At 38.0% G+C, this 15898-nt stretch overlaps 1 protein-coding gene across 2 annotated transcripts in view; it reads left to right on the top strand.

The window, feature by feature from the left end:
- MAP3K20 (mitogen-activated protein kinase kinase kinase 20) overlaps positions 1 to 15898 on the top strand; it is a 113305-nt gene that overhangs the window by 20934 nt on the left and 76473 nt on the right. The gene's annotated exons all lie outside the window — the stretch shown is intronic.

Here is a 15898-nt window from a genome sequence, read left to right as displayed (position 1 = left end):
GCTTATAACTTCTGTGAAGAATATTGGAAGCCATTTTTTCATATCTTTTTGCTTTTCTTTTGTATCTATTTTTCTTTAACTTTTTTATTTTGTTTTATTTTATGCTTTCTATTTGACTTATTTCTTTTCCTTTTTTCCTCTTACTCTACATTAGTTTGCCCTAGTTTTTATCTTCTCTTTTTGAAAGTATTAATAAAAATGATGTAGAATAAATTAAAGAAGGAATGATCTAATGCAGGAATAGTAACACACTAGTGTAGATTAGTGTAAATATGATGCTATTGTTTTTGAAGAAATGCTATAAAACTTGGGTAGGATAATTACACTGATGGAGGCAGATTCTCTGCCAACTTTTCAGTTTATTCTACTTTCTGTGGATTCATTTCTGCCATTCCCTTCATACTTGCTGTTCTTGCAGTAAAAATGTTGTATCATCCACTTCTTTAAGAATTTAGATTAATTCAAGATTAATTCAAAAATTTAGATTAATTAATTCAGACACTCCAGATACAATTATTCTAAAGAGAGTAGTGGAACTCATCTTGAGATGGATGCTGGAGCAGCAAGACTTTAGTTTCAGCAAAACATATTGCCAAATAACTATGATGAATGTGTATGTTAACGTAATAGTGCATATTCAACATCAAAGAAAGGAAGAGCAATGGACAGGAAAATGAGAAGCATAAGACTGCCTCAGGAATTAGTAAAGTCCATTTATTTTCATATAGTACATGCATTTTCATTAAAAAATCAAAGCAGTGCACTGTACAGCAACAGAATATGAATTATAGTACAGATTTTGCTACCATCTTGAATTAAGTTCAGCAGCGTATGAACAAAATACCAAAACATGAATAACTGCATTTCCTACATCAAATAAGATATGATATTAAATTGTTACTTTTTTATTAATGTGATTGACAATCTAATCTAAATTATTTAAGTGTACACATCCAATTTTTGTCATCACAATACTGCCATTATATTAATTTTTATCTTTGATGACCTTATATATTATCAAACTGCTGCATTTTATAATCACATTTGCACTCATCTTTCTGAGTGAGATAATATGCGAAGGCTATAGAAATATGTATTCGTATATCAGATTATGTTGAGAACTTAATGTTTCACACTATGTACAGGTGGTCCTCATTTAACAACCACTCTTTCAGCAACTATTCAAACTTACAATGACACTGAATGAGTGTAGTTACAACCAGCCTTCACACTTACAGCCATTGCAATGTCCCCGTGATCATTTGTTCGCAATTTGCGATCCTTCTCATCAGCTTCTGGCAAGAAAAGTCAATGGGGAAGCTGGCAGGAAGTTGCAAGTCACAATCGTGTGAGGTCCTTACTTAATGACCCATGAAGTTCTCGCTTAACGACATCAAGCAGGAGTGCCAGAACTGCTGTGAATAAGCAGCGCAGCCATGTCGGTTTTAACCTTCAACCGTGTTGCTTAAGGACAGAATTTCCAATCCTAATTTGCATTGTTAAGCGAGGACAACCTGTATTTTCCCTCTGCAATTAACTACATAGGGCAATAAACCATTTGTGATATGATCTAAAATACAAATTAGAGTACACATTGTAGAATGGGGTGAGAACTTCTTGGGGAAATCACTAAAGGTATATATAATTCTTATAACATGCTTAAGCCATCAGAATGCCTAGGGCCAACGGAGAACTTGTAGAAGTCAAACTGTGTCTACAAATAATGGCCCCATCAGAGCCTGGTTTGGAGGAAGAGGATGAGTTGGAACCGGGACCATCCGACAAGGATGGCACGTCTTCCTTGGAATGTTTGGAGAGGCCAGGGGCTGAGGCAATGCTGCCCCAGGCCTCTCAGACATTGGGGGAGGTGGTCGACTGGAGGAAGAGCTGCCTGCCCTTACAGACACAGGGGAGGATTGGCTGCAGACAGACAGTGGTGCTGATAGGCAGCAGATCCCCTCTGATGGGGAACAGCTGCCTCCCCTACTCAATCCAAGGACACGGAGAGTACAGTGGAGGCAAGCTCAAAGGAGGGCTGCGAGGCTACTCGGGAGAAGGTTGCCCCGCTCCTCACAAGGAACACTTGGCGTAGGTTGTCTTAAGAAGAAGACGGGGTGGGGGAAATTTGTCTTTGTCAGGAACAACTGTTTGCTTTGGTTTACACTCCCCCTGGCTTTGACTCGTGCTCCTGCCTTTGCCTTGCCTTTGCCTTGTGGACCTGCCTTTAGCCTCATGGACTTGCTTTGCCTTGTGGATTTGCCTTTGGCCTTGTGAACTTGCCTTGCCCTTCGTACCTAGACTCTGGACCTTTCCCTGTGAGCTTCTACCTTTTCTTTGGACTTTCTTTGTTGTTTACTGGCTTTTGTTTGGGGGACTGAGGATGGCTGCCTTCAGGGTAGTGTGGAGTGGAGCCTTACGAGCCGTTGTAGGGGCGTTGGTTGTGCCATTTAATCAGAGCAGTTAAAGGACTCAATGCCTGCCTCCGCCTAGGTGACCTAACTGATCAGGTGAAATTGTTTGTTGATTATAACCTAGGACCTTACATTCCTGCCTATGCAAGGTTTTTCAAGGCTTTTGGTTTGGTGTTTGGACAGCTGTCCAAAGATATTGAAGAGGAAAATTGCAATTTCCTTCATTTTCCTTCCTTCTGTGTGGATCTATACAGTTGCATATTCTAGGCCGTGCAGATCTCTTATTCTTCACTATGGGATAAATTTAATTAATAAGAACAAAAACCTGATTTTGGACATAATGCAGGTCAGGAAAGGTCACTTACAAACTTGTCTGATGTATTTCTTACTTTCTATGCATCCAAGTGAGAAGGAGGAACAGGGGAGAATGAATTATCGTTATGTAACGGACATGGTCTGAATTGGCTACCAGTTTTTTTATCAACAAGTTACAAGATCAAGTCTGTACAGTTTGTGTTCCGGGCCCCCGGTCTACGTCGGACGCTTCACCAAAGTACACCGGGTGCTTCGGTAGGACCTTTGTTACTCCCTTGCTGGGGGTGACGGAACCGGGACCGGGTCGGCCGGAGGAGCCAATGTACAATTTTGTGGTGGCCATCTATGCTGAAACGCATTCAGTCCTAGCTCCACAAGGCCGTCTAGAAACAGCGAGGAACCAGCCCCTGCTGTGTCAGCCCCGCCCCCTGGGTGCATGCTGGGGAGGTGTCATCCTTTGTGAGGAATGAAGAAATGCACCATGCCTTGGCGCTTGCCCCGCTCCCACACCCTTCTGCCAGAGACCCTCAGATCTGTCCCACTCCTGCCCAGGCCCCCACAGGCACCCTTGACGCGAACGATGTAGAACTGGCCATGCCCACCCAGTAGGCCACACCCATTCCATCCACGCCCACCCAGTAGGCTGCACCCACCCTGGCCACACCCACCCGGCCCCCCGAGGGCAACCGCAATGCTGATGTGGCCCTCAATGAAATTGAGTTTGACACCCCTGTTCTAGTTGTTTTAAATTTAGGATGATAAAATTCAAAAGGAAAGGTTGAAATATGATGTTCAAAAATTGGTTTCTTATAATCCAAGTAGGCAAATTGTATTCTTTAGTACAATTACTCTTTGGCTTAATCATCTGATTCAGGATTAACCCTGGGAATTCTACACATCATTTCAAGAAAAAAAAGTTTCTATTCTTTACGGTGGCAAAAAGGAGTTTGTATATAATAAAAATGTACGTCATAGGATTGCCCAGTAGTCCCAAGGCTATATTTTGCACTGCCTTGGTTTATGTATGAAGGAAATACAACAACAGTTCTCAAAAATATTTGTTCCCTGTGCTAAAATGACTGAATCCAAGAAAAAGTTTAAGTCAGTTTCAGGATAGTCACTTGCTTTACCAGGTGTCTCCATAATTCCCTCCAACCTGGAAAGAGTTTGCAGTCCCTTTGGGGGAGGTGATGGGCTGGGGAAGGCTGAAGTACGGTGAGTTTACCTTGGATGATAGCCAAGGAGGAGGAAAGATGCCTGAGAGCTTAAATTGTTTTACACATTACGTAGATTGTCTGTGCAATCATTTTTATTTTTAATTGTAAGAGAGATGCTATGGAAAGAGGATCTGCTCTGCAAATAAGAGTGGCTGGTTGGAGGGAGAAAGCCTTTTGGAAATAAAAGGCACTTCACCTGATCACAGCTTTAACATTCATTTTTAAACACAGTAACTCCCCCCCCGGTTAATTAATTCCCCCTTTTAAAATAGAGAGAGAGAGAGAGAGAGAGAGAAAGAAAGAAAAGAAAGAAAGAAAGAAAGAAAGAAAGTTACTGATAGCTATTTTTAGAGGCAAGGCTAATATTATTCTTTATCATCTTTTACTGATCTGGATCCCCCCCCCCTTTTTCGGCTCAATCAGTGTTTAGAACTGGTAAAAGACATCAGGGTAGAGAGGGCAACGCATTGTCATTTCTGCCCCTTTCCAATTATACATTCATCCCCAAAAGTACAAAGCAAAAATACAATTCCATTCTTTATGAATCATAAACTAGGTTTCTTTTGCCCTTAAACTGGCATTTTGAACTATGTTCACTCATGGTGCAAAAGAGACCTTGAGGGTAAAGGAAGGAACCAAAGGATGGGGGAAAAAAGGTAGCTCTCAAATGAGTGATCTTCTGAATAGCCCAAATTCAATCCTTAAAACAAAAACTGGTGTGTGTGTGTGTGTGTGTGTGCACGCACACACATACACACACATATACACCAGTTTTTGTACACACACACACACACACACACATATCAGTTATATATATATCATAATGTCCTCCACAGCCACTTCTTATCCTGGAAAACCTGAAAGAGGAAGTAAAAGAGGTGACCCAAATCGCTAGTTCTTTCCACAGAAGAAATTCAACTGTTTTGAAGGAAGTGGTTTCCCTAATTATGTGAACTATGTGAAAGCTCTCAGAATAGCTTTTCTGCCCCAGGATTCTTTGCACTTTAGAAGTTTGCATAAAAGCTCACGTGGAGACTTGGATGCAAAGTGTTTGATTCAATTTTATTAGGCAGAAGTGTACCTACATTCGACTTAACAGTTGGTTAGATTTGGACCACAGTCAGATTTAGATGATACATTTATGTCCCATGCCTTTTAAACATTTCAGCACTTCGCTTTATTTCCAAATACCTCTTTGAAATGAGCTGTGAAGAGAGGGCCTTAAGCTCTTTGTCAGCTTTTCAGTAAAGGTTCCATCCTTTTGGCTTGATTTGATAATAGGGAATTAAAATAAAATTTCTTATTTCCACTGCTCTTAAGAGATGAAGAAAAATGAATATTTTCAGGAACTTTTTCTTCGTTGCTGAACACTATTAATATGTAACATTTAAATATCCTAAACTTGTACCGTTAAATAAACAAACTTTACGACTTTAAGAACTCGGAAAAGTGTTTCTGTGGTGATTAAATAAACAAGAGAAAAAAATAAGTATCTGTAACAAAAAAGACATGTACTTTTTATGAAACCCTTTCTTGTGGTTTCCTAGAGAACATTTTTGAAAACCATACTCTAAAATAAAATAACAAAAGCTATCATCCTGATTAAAACTGATGTATTCATTGTACCCTTATTTACTTATTTGCTCCATTTTTATTCTATGTTCTTTTCAAATTTCACTGTAGCTGATTACACTGACAGCTACATTTTTTTAAAGCTTCTGGAAGAATGATCAGAAAAAATATTTTTTCCTCTTAAAACTATACTGATATGAGACTATATGAATCTTATTTATTCTTAAGGTGACCAATCGTCCTCCTTTAGGGAGGACAGTCCTTCTTTTATAAGTCCTCTCTCGAAAAGTGTCCTCCTACATGTCCTCCTTTTTGATATTTGAAGACTAATCTGTAAATCTCCGTATTCGATCGATGCCAATCCGATCCGTTGCGTATGATGTGACGTATTTGTATTTGACATGACAATTCATCAAGGCTCGGTACAGTGCGGCAAGACGCGATTATGAGACGCATGCACTCTGCACAGAATTGTTTTGAGAGAGTGCGCCGCGCGCAAGAGTGTGCCGCACGCAAGTGGTTTTGTTTACTTCTTACTGAAACATGACACGGCACACACGCACGCATTAGACTCACTTTTTTTTCTTCAATTTATTTGTGTCCTCCTTCTCATTGTAAAAAAGTTGGTCACCTTATTATTCTGCAATCCTCTTTCCATTTACCTCAGTATAAATAGACCCTCCCTATTTTTTTGGCTGTAAAGCAGTGGTGGGATTCAAATATGTGAACAACCAGTTCTCTGTGTGGAAGCTGCTTCCAGAAGTCCATTCTGGGCCTGGAAAACAAAAAATTAGCTACCGGTTCTGCCGAACTGGTGCAAACTGGCTGAATCCCACCATTGCTGTAAAGGGAAGGGGAAAAGTAAATTGAGACTTGCACGATTCCAGCCTTATGAGGTAGACCGGATAGGAAATGCAAACAGATGAACTAATTCTACTTTATTGTAAGGTTACATTAATAAAATCTCACAAATTTGATAGTATTATCTCCAGTAAGCCCCGTGAGCATAAACATAGCTATAGCATGTAATTATAAACAGATTTTGATTTACCTTAGAATATTTTGAGCAGTTTATACAATTTAAACCCCCGCTACTTAAGCTACCTGTGCTTCTTAAAATTCCTTGCTAGTGAGATTTTATCAGTGTCAGGAATGATTAATTGACCCTTTATGCATGGATTGTCAAAAATGATTTTTGCACCTGATTTGCAGCCATGTCGCTGTTTGACAAAAAAAAGACTTTTATGTTACTTTGTGATACATACTTCAAGACATATTTGCATTTTCCCATATTTTACACAATTTTTTATACTTTTAATTCCAAGGTGATTGTTAATATTATATTACATTAAATATGTATTTGATAATTATATTTTCCCATTGTTATATTGCTATAAGTATTTCAATGAAATAGAAATATCAGATATAAAAATGTAATGAATTGTTTTGTACCTTGCTAATGAAGCCTGCAGATATTTTGCACACGTACTAAGGCCTTAAGTTATGAATACATTGCATTGTGTCAAAGAATGAGAGGAAGCCACACTTACAGAATTAAGATAAATTATATGTGCACCAATAGTTCATGTTATTGGTAAAAGTTTTACCAGTAAGATAGCCCTTATGGAGGAGAAAATCTGAAAGAAGCTCAAATGATTGTCCATAGTATTTTACTAATAGAGAGAATTTTGACCAAAATACCCACATACCACAGTATCTATAAACCTCTACCAGAAATATAAATCTCAGACCAAGATGCGTAGAATGGATCTAAAACATTGCACTGTTTTCCACATATCAAGTGAAAGCTGTAGTAAGCTGAATCAGTTGCATAATCAAACAGTTATTTTTGAACATCTTAATCCCTTTTTCGTAATCCTTCTGGGTAATACATTTCATACACATGCAAGATCCCAGTGTGTGCACAGGCTATACAATACGGGAAAATCTGTATATACCTAACAACCCTTCCCCCCAATAGAATGTATTAGTGGTCTATGTATTTTTTTTAGAACAAAATAATAAATTCCAACCCCCCCAACCCTTAAACATTGACAAATTACTTTCACATTACTGCCCAAGAAGTTCCGTGGCCATGTCTGCAAAATCATTTTGCAAAATTACTTGGCTTCGGCAGATAGCTGATCTGGTTGACCACCTCTGAACTAACATGGGATGGGCCTGTTTGATGCTTGAGTGGGAGACCATCTGAAAATACCAGGGCTGTAGTTTAGTCTGGAAACATGAAAAAATCATGGAAGAAGGAATGAGCAAGCCTTTACATTAACTGTTGTCACTGTCAGAAAACAACATGGATTTGTCCATTAAGTCACTTTGAAGCATAACTTGAAGGAAACATCTTTTTATATACAATTGGGGCTGGGTGGCTGAGTGATAGGATGTGGCTATTGGACTTAAGCTAACAATTAGTGTATAGGAATTACATGTTTCTTTGTTAGCGTATGTCTGGTTGATCTGTATTATGCAATAAAAAACTAAAGGAAGAAGCACTTTTTAGAAACATTGCAGGAGAACAACTGTTGTGTTACAACTTTCCCAGGATTTTACTTCAGTAGAACTTTAAAATACTGTAGAACACTTGGGTGATTCATCTTCATCTGCCTGCAGTCATTTCTAAACAATATTGCTATTCCTGTAATATTGAGGAGTCCTTGGTGCTCTCTGAGCTTGGTTGCTTGCTGGTGCTCCATTACCCGATTAGGTAAGATCTTCAGTGCTGGTGGGTGTGGGGTTTTCTTCCTGTTTATACTGTATACAATAGCTTGCCCTGTTAGTGTTAGTGAAGTGTGGTTTTCTCCTTGCTAATCCTTGAAGGGTATTGTTTTCTGCTTGATTGTTTGTCAGCTTGATTATGTGTTTCCTTGGTAGTACTTTGATTAGGATATTGTTTTCTCCTTCGTTGTTTGTCTGCTATTAATCCCTGCTTCTCTGGGTATATAGGCTATTGAAGAAGATGTGTTCTGGGGTGGGTTTTTTTGTTTCCTTCTTAATTTTTTTTATTGTTTCTTTTGAATGGTGTGTAAGTGTGGTTTATCTCTACATGTCTATTGATGGCTGATGTGTCTGAGTGCCAGATTTCCAGAAATTCTCTAGTGTTTTTGGATTTAGCTTGGTCTAGGAGGCTCACAGTTGCCCAATTTAAACTATGTTTAAGTCTGTCCATGTGCTGTAAGATTAAGGTGCTTTTATTGTGCCTTCTTACTCTATTCATGGATGTGCTCTGCTAGTTTTCTGCTTGATGATGCTACACAGCAGCTGTTGCAGTCCTTACATTGTATGTTTAGATGACTACTGTTTTTTTTTTTCTTAGGTATTTTGGTTTACTTAGAATGTTTTGAAGGATTTTAGTTGGTTTGCATGCTATAATGATATCATGTGGTTGTAATAGTCTGTTGGTTGTTTCTGCGAGGTTTCTGATGCCTGGTAGTATTATCGTTTTCATAGTTTGTGTTGGCTGTGCTGTAGTGCGTTGAGTGGGCAGCCACTTTTTGATAAAGTTGAGAGGGTATCCTTTTTGTTGGAAGAAGTTGTATAGGCAATCTGTTTCCTTTTTTAATGTTCTGGGTTGCTACAGTGCATTTGTGCTTGTCTGAGTAATGTTCCTACACAGCTCCTCTTGTGGGAGGTGGGGTTATTACTTTGGTAATGGAGCACTTGATTAAAGTGGCTTTTATTAGTCCTATAACAAGACATGGTAAATATTCTTGCCATAATAACACTAATGAACTCTCATGAAATAGTGATAAATATTAGTAATCATTTAGTGATGTTCTGCAACTCAGAATGCTACCGTAGTTAAGCACATCTAACCCTGTAATTTTGTCTCATGAAAAAGTACCTCATGCTGGGAAATTTCTTAAATATGGTGTGAATTAGTTGCTCTAGTAGCAAATGGAATTTATTTTCTAGATGTGATCTTGAGAATTAATCTCAACCTGAAGAAAATGCAGCCTACCTGTGTTGTAACAAATAGATAAGCAAACTTTAAAAATAAATTGTTAACATGTTGATCTTTAAGAAAAATCCATAACTGGTCTTATCTTTATTGGGGCCAACCAGTGAAGCTTTTATTTGGTGGTTGGTCCCAATGAAATTTTTATTCAGCTATGGATTTGGGATTTAAATCATTTTTTTTCTTGGGATGTTCTTGAAATGGGGTTAGAACAAACTGGGTTGTTTTTTGCTTTGTTGTTTTTGCCTTTGGGTGGATTTATGACATTCATAAACTGCTGGGTTTGATAGAAAAAAAGGATTTACATCAAGGTAAGATTTTGAAGTAGTGACAAATGTTTTTCTCAATGAATACATTTCTTAAAAATAAAGACATAAATAAAAACTAGACATTCCAATATACTCAGTTCCTGACTCATTCAGTTTTGTTTTTTGGAACCTACTCGAAAATTAGTTACTTGCTACAGGTACAGTACAGTCATAGATAAATATTTAACAAAGTTTTCTCCAAAGCATTCTAGGATTAGCCATTTCCGGTAAATCTCTCCTTAATCATCTCACTCTTCCTTTTTTCCTCCTGTCCTCAGGCTTTACTTCACGTTAAAGCCATTCCGTCTGCCATGGATTTCTCTAGCTTTATTGACAGTGATAATGAGCAACAAAAGATAAACATTTCTATGACTTAGAGAACCAGAAAGCTATAGCAAAACATGAAGCAGCAAAGTAGTTAAATGTAAATAGCCTGTCCTATCCTTGTTTGATTGTAGCCAGTGATGGAAGTTATATTTATGATTAACATAAGGGTAAGAGAGTTATCTGTTCATATATTCATGGGAGATAGGAAAAGATTAGAGTAACCGTCTGTTCTGTGAATGAACTTTCTGGTTGTTGTTGTTTCCTGTTTAAAAAGACGTGTGAGAACATCCATTGGAAGAAAAACGGAGAAGTCTTAGGAACCCAAAACTGTGATAAGCCTTATTTTTTCATTTGGCTACAATTCCTGGCCTTTCAGTTAATCATCTTAACTGTTCTGGGATGAATGAGGAATCCATTCTTTCGCTTTGTTCCTTCAACCATAATTACAAAAGACAGAAGAATGCAATCAAACTTATTCTAGTCATTTAATGGGCTCCACACTTCCATGGGATCTCCAAATACAATGAGAAAATCAAGTTTTGAGGGCCTTCCAGAAGACCAACAGGGTTGGGGCCAAACTCATCTCTGATGCTTAATTGATAAAATAGAGCCTATGCCTCTGATAGTTCTAATGTTAACATTTTCTAAATTTTGGGTGCAATTGTTCTAGAATTGCTAAATTAGAAAGCCACTGCTTTGTGACATTCCTATCCTTTCTCAAAGATACCTTTGAAAGATTGAAGACAATCGCTAACAAGCAGAAGCTTCTACCTTGTATCTTAATTGTCTTCATAGTATGGACTGGTGAACTTGCAGTGTGCTGTAGCTTCATTTTCAGTGGTTGTGACCTTTTAAAAAAAAGTGTTATCATAAGCTAGAAGCATTGCATTTATCATTGCATTTATCTATGTGATTTCTTTGCCTGAACATACTGCAGGATTAAAGCTGTTTTGTGAGCAAGCCTCCACTTCCCTCAACTGGCTGTCTTTGTCAACATTTTAGTGGTGGCCAGGAGCACATTTGGAAATATCATATCTAATCATATATCTTTATTATTTATTACCTAATTATTTTTAGATTGATATTCTAGCATTCGTCTAGGAAATCTGTGGCTTATATCGGAACCTCCTTCTGCTATTATTAGATTGCTGCTCAGCGGTTAAAGACACTGAGCTTGTCAGCTGGAAAGCTGACAGCCTGAGTTTGAGACCCGAACACTGCACAACAGGGTGAACTCCCGTTCCTGCCTCAGTTCTTGCCCATCTAGCAGTTCAAAAGAATGCAGATACAAGTAGATGAATAGATACCACTTTGGTGGGAAGGTAACAGCATTCCATGCACCTTTGGCGTATAGCCATGCCGGCCAGATGACCACGGAAAATGTCTTTGGACAATGCTGGCTCCCTTGGCCAAGAAACGGAGATGAGAACCTTGCCCTAGAGTTGGACATGAATGGACAGGGGAAATCTTTATCTTTACCATACATGGTGATGCTTTAGGAGGAACCAGTTTCTGTAGTTAAGGATAGATGTGAATCTAGTTCAGGACATTTATTAGTACATCACCCAGGTCTCCATTCCAACTTTGGATTAATATCATATACTTCGCCAGTGTTTGAAGTATGTTCAGAAACTTCAGGTAATGTAGGATGACACAGGGAAAGTTTCAGAGAGCATATGTCCTCCATTTTGAACAACCTAATGCAGGGGTAGGCAACCTTGGCTCTTTTATGACTCATGGACTTCAACTCTCAGAATTCCTGAGCCAGCCATGCTGGTTCCGGAATTCTGGGAGTGAAAGTCCAGACACGAGTCATAAAAGAGCCAAGGTTGCCTACCCCTGACCTAATGTAATGTGTCTCATTAATCTTGTATAGGATTTCAAACTAGGCTATATAAAAAAATCTCTTTCTCCTATACAAATCTTCCCAAACTTTGAGATCTTCAGGACTTGCTCTTCTTTTGAACCCACCATTACTGGAAACAACTTTTTAGTAGCTGCTTTTCCAGTGTGCAAAGGAATGTTGTGTACTTTCCTAATAATAATAATAATAGTTATCATTGTGTCAGCAAATATAAACATGTTTATTTTAGCAGGGTTTTGATAAGGAAGCTCTAAACCGGTTTGTCTGTCAAGGTGAGTCTTGATGAATTGTTTGATGTTATTTGTTTCACTTTCTTAACATTTGTTTTTAAGCCATTAGCTCTTTTTTATATATATTTGTTTTTAAAGATGCTTTAATTGCTTTAATTAGACAAATGTTAGCCTGTATAATCTGTAGGTTTAATGGTGATTTTTGAATTTCTGTTCTTGCTAGCTACCTTGAGCACAACTATTGATACAAATAATGATTCAAAGAGGCAAAACACAATTAATATCTTAATACTTGCAAAACATAAGTGTAGACCACGAAAACAACGTAAAACTTGTCCGTCTTTATGAGTCGCATAACTCGGTGTTTTTATAGTAAGTCAAAATACCGCGGCAATAACTTGGGGGTTTGATACCGTATCAATGTCCATTCGATGTCTAGGAGGAGGAAAACACTACACACCCCCTAATTTCTGAAACACTGATTTTTTTCAGTAGTTGGCTATATACTTGTGGTTTTTTAAAAGAATAACCTTCCTTTCTTTTCATATTGAACTATATGTTAATGTAATTTGGAAAAAAACAAATTCCTTTACTCCTGCAAATATTATTTAATTGTAGGGTTTGGAGTGTTTTCTGTGAAACCAAAATTGGCACATTGCAGGGATGGTATTTGCTTTAATTAAATGGTGCCAATGGACAGAGAACAATATGTAGATTATTCTTATGTAGTCTGCTGTCAATGTGGAGAAAATAAGAGTGATATAAGAAACAGCAATTTTGCCATTATATTCTACTGACAGAAAGAGAACTTGGGGGCAAATCCTACAGCTTAGTTTTCAATTCGCTGTGAGGCATACTTACAGAGCCAAGACACTACCCCTTTTCCGGGGGAGGGGGGATATGCCTCTATACAAATCTTGAGCCAATATTACAAAAATCTAGGCCTATTAGAGATATGGCCAAATGAGCTATTTTCATGAACTGAAAACATACTGCAATCTCACTTCTTCTATCAATAGACTAGACCAGTGATGGTGAACCTTTTAGAGACTGAGTGCCCAAACTGCAACCCAAAACCCACTTATGCATCGTCGGGTGCTGGGTGGGTGTGCTGGGTGGGTGTGGCCCATTGGGTGGGCATGGCTGTGGTGGTAACGGCAGACTGGGTGGGACTAAAAAGTTCAATCAATCAATTCCAACTTTGCAAGATCTTTTTTTTCCCGCGAGAAGTTGAAATTGACTGATTGAACCTTTTTTTTTTTTTGCACATGGCGGCGGAGGCCTAAAGCAAAAAAAGTTTTATAAAACCCAGCTGAAGGCCCAGGACTCGGGCGATGGCACGCGTGCCCACAGAGAGGGCTCTGAGTGCCGCCTCTGGCACCCGTGCCATAGGTTTGCCACTACTGAGCCTAGCAGGATCTATATTCTATAGCTTTTCCCTCTGTGGGAACCACTAAAAAACTGAGCTCCCCCCCCCATATTCTTTAGCCTTTATGAAGCAGCTAGAAATTCTTTTTTTGCTTAAACAGTAATGCTGGTGGAGGCAAAAATATTTAAGTCTTCTTTTTCTTCTTCTGGCATGCATCCTCCCATTCCTGATTCTACTACCCTTCTCTGATTAGAAAGTACAGTGATTGGTATTGTTTGGTCACAACAACGCAACATATATTGTATATTCTATATAAGATTCTGTTTCAGATCACGTGTCTCTCTGTGTTGAGGTATTAATATGAATATATTTCACATTTTTAAATGTGCTTATCGTTGCATTCTGAATGCTTGCCTTTCTGTTTCCAAGTGAGCTACGGTATGTAGCTTAAGAGCCAGTTTGGTGTAGTGGCTAAGTCACCAGAATACTAGAAACCAGGAGAATGGGAGATCTTAGGGGTGAAGTTAGCTTGGGGACCTTGCCAGTCCTCCTCTCTCAGACCTACGAAAAAGGTTACGGTAAACCACTTTGACCGTAACCACTCTTGGCAGTTGCCAAGAGTCAAGATTTACTTGAAGGCTGTCTGTCTATCTTGAAGAAGCATAGTATTTTCAAGGCCTCCCTCTTATTTGATAACTTGAAGGATTTGCTAAATTTAGTAAATTTAAAGCAGATGCAAATTTCTTCTAGCAAAGGATTCCCCCCCCCCCCACACACACACATCAAATGGGTGAGTTTTGGATAAGTGTAAATGAAATTACACTTCCATAAAGTGAAATGAAATTAACGGTAGTTAATATGGGTTAATGCTCAGGGATGTGCTTCACGCCATACTTCTGTCACAGTGAAAAAAAAATTGTCTTGTGTTTGTTCACTTGAATACATTTTGGTTGTATTAGATTTAATTAATATATAGGCTAATGTAAGATATTTTTGCTAATATCATGTTGTTCTACTAAAAGCTATGCTACTCTTTTAAGTTTATGTCTCCACATGGAAAAAAACATGTCATTTTTATTATTTTATTTATTTGTATCCTACCTTTATTTATTTGTATCCTACCTTTTTATAAATAACTCAAGGCAGCAAACATGCCTAATACTCCTTCCTCCTCCTATTTTCCCCACAACTACAACCTTGTGAGTCACCCAGCTGGCTTTCATGGCTAAGGCGGGGCTTGAACTCACAGTCTCCCCTTTTCTAGCCTGGTGCCTTAACCAGTAAACCAAACTGGTAGATGCATGCAAATGAGGATGATGAGGGTGATGTAATTTCTGGTTGTTGTTCCCAGAGGTATCAAGAATAGTGTTTATGTGTATGAATTCATGACACCCATCTTTTAATAACATGCAGGGCAAAACTATAGGCTGCATAATTATGATTTAGATTAGTTTCATCAAATTTATTTATGAATTTCTTTACATTTAATGGGGTTAGTATTATTTTCATGGTACACACAATCTGACCCCAGAATGTCAAGACTGATTATTTAACCCATGAGAAACATGTGTAGTCATCTTTACATCCATTTCATAATGTTAGGGAGAGATTATGCAGTCTCTTAATTTTTGCTGGCTAGTTCTTTTGCTGTTTAATGAGGCATATGTATCAATGTGTTTATTTAATATATATTTAAATGTTATTTCATTTATGTGTTTATTTAAATGTATTATTTTAAAACTCTTTATATCAATCCCACCAGAGTAAAAAAATCTTATTAATATTTTGTATCTGTGTTTTATTCCCAAATTAAAACAATTTTCCTAATATTTGAGAACCAGCAAGTTATAATGGTTAAGGTGCTGGATTGGGAATGGATAGACCCAGGTTCTAGTCTACCTTAGGCACTGAAGCCAGCTGGGTGACTTTGAGTCTGTCACTTTCTCTAAAGCTAAACTGGAAAGAAAAAAACCCAACAACCTAGAAGTTGTCAGTGACCAATGAAATTGACACACCAAGAGACAATATTGACACAAAAACACAAAACAATTCTCACAAACTTTTATTCATAAACCATAGTGTACCTCTTTAAAGTTAATGTATCTGGATGATGCATTGTTCAGACTATTTGCTATTGCAACATGGTAGGTAACATCAAATTTGCTAATTTTTTAAATCAAAGATGGCTAATTATTGTGCCTCCGTGTGTTATTAAATGTGCCAATTTAAGCATATTTTTTCCTCTTTTGTAACAGAATATGCTTCTGCTGGGTCATTGTATGACTATATTAATAGCAACAGAAGTGAAGAAA

Source organism: Protobothrops mucrosquamatus, unplaced genomic scaffold, assembly GCF_001527695.2.
Source record: "Protobothrops mucrosquamatus isolate PMUCROS unplaced genomic scaffold, P.Mucros_1.0 scaffold_148, whole genome shotgun sequence".
Lineage (NCBI taxonomy): Eukaryota > Metazoa > Chordata > Lepidosauria > Squamata > Viperidae > Protobothrops > Protobothrops mucrosquamatus.
This window is presented reverse-complemented; position numbering and strand designations above follow the sequence as displayed.